The following is a 1,112-nucleotide window of genomic DNA, read 5'->3' as shown; positions in this document are numbered from 1 at the left end:
TTTTGTCTTCAAACAAAAAGCATATGATTTAAATTTAGCATAATGTCATTTGACTTTTATATTCAAACTCATATTAAACCACATTTGTATGGAGCAGGAAAGAAATACTGTGCGTGTCAACTGGCTACTGTATTTTTAATTTCCATTCATTTAAAATGTCAAAAGTAAAGGAAGCAGTAAATCTAAAGCACAAGTTAAGTTCAAGAACTTAATGAGGTGTGATGTGATATTATTTAGAAAAAAAAGTTTTATTATATAAATCTATAAAAGTTTCTGCTATGATTTTAGAACCTGTATTCTAAAACTTATAATGCTTTAATTTCCTTAATTCTTGAGTGGTAAATTTAATTAGCAATAATTGCGCCTCCGATAAACCTCATTGGCTACGATACTGCCACTGCGCAAAGCTTCTCGAGTGGTAAATTTAAAGAACTAAAATCTTTTTCTAACTAAAACAGCATTTTCTATTTTACTTAATAGTTTTCTTTTGCTCAGCCTTTAAAATTTAGTATCCAAGGGGCGCCTGGGTGGCTCAGTCGTTAAGCGTCTGCCTTTGGCTCGGGTCGTGATCCCAGGGTCCTGGGATCGAGCCCCGTGTCAGGCTCCCTGCTCCGCGGGAAGCCTGCTTCTCCCTCTCCTCCTCCCCCTGCTTGTGTTCCCTCTCTCGCTGTGTCTCTCTCTGTCAAATAAATAAATAAAATCTTTAAAAAAAATTTAGTATCCAAGAATGTATGTGTGCCCATGTAGATTGATTACATGTCCTTTACCATTTTTCTATTCCATGCTATGGCTTCCAGGACCTGAGCACGTATTTGATTCCTGAATTTCTTACTCCCTATGATTCAAGACTGAGAGTTAAAATGTCTAGATTCTGATTCAGCTGCACCATGCTTTATTTTGTTGGTGGTGATTTATTTCTTATATAATTTTTAAAGAAATATTTGATCCATACATAAAAGAAGATAGTATAAAAGAGCCCCATGTGCCTATATCCAGGTTTACTGAACATTAATATTTGTCATATATGGTCGGAACTTCCTTTTTTGAGAACAAAAATATTACAGATTCGGTTGAAGTCCTGTGTAATGCTCCACATCACATTTATTCTCACC

At 35.3% G+C, this 1,112-nt stretch overlaps 1 pseudogene; it reads right to left on the bottom strand.

Moving 5' to 3' along the window:
- Nucleotides 1-280: 280 nt before the first annotated feature.
- On the bottom strand, nt 281-409 carry LOC114210210 (U4 spliceosomal RNA; annotated as a pseudogene).
- Between the last annotated feature and the right edge of the window lie 703 nt (nt 410-1,112).

Source organism: Eumetopias jubatus, unplaced genomic scaffold (genome assembly GCF_037043125.1).
Source record: "Eumetopias jubatus isolate StellerSeaLion01/CBP00866 unplaced genomic scaffold, mEumJub1_p1.0 scaffold_2, whole genome shotgun sequence".
NCBI lineage: Eukaryota > Metazoa > Chordata > Mammalia > Carnivora > Otariidae > Eumetopias > Eumetopias jubatus.
This window is presented reverse-complemented; position numbering and strand designations above follow the sequence as displayed.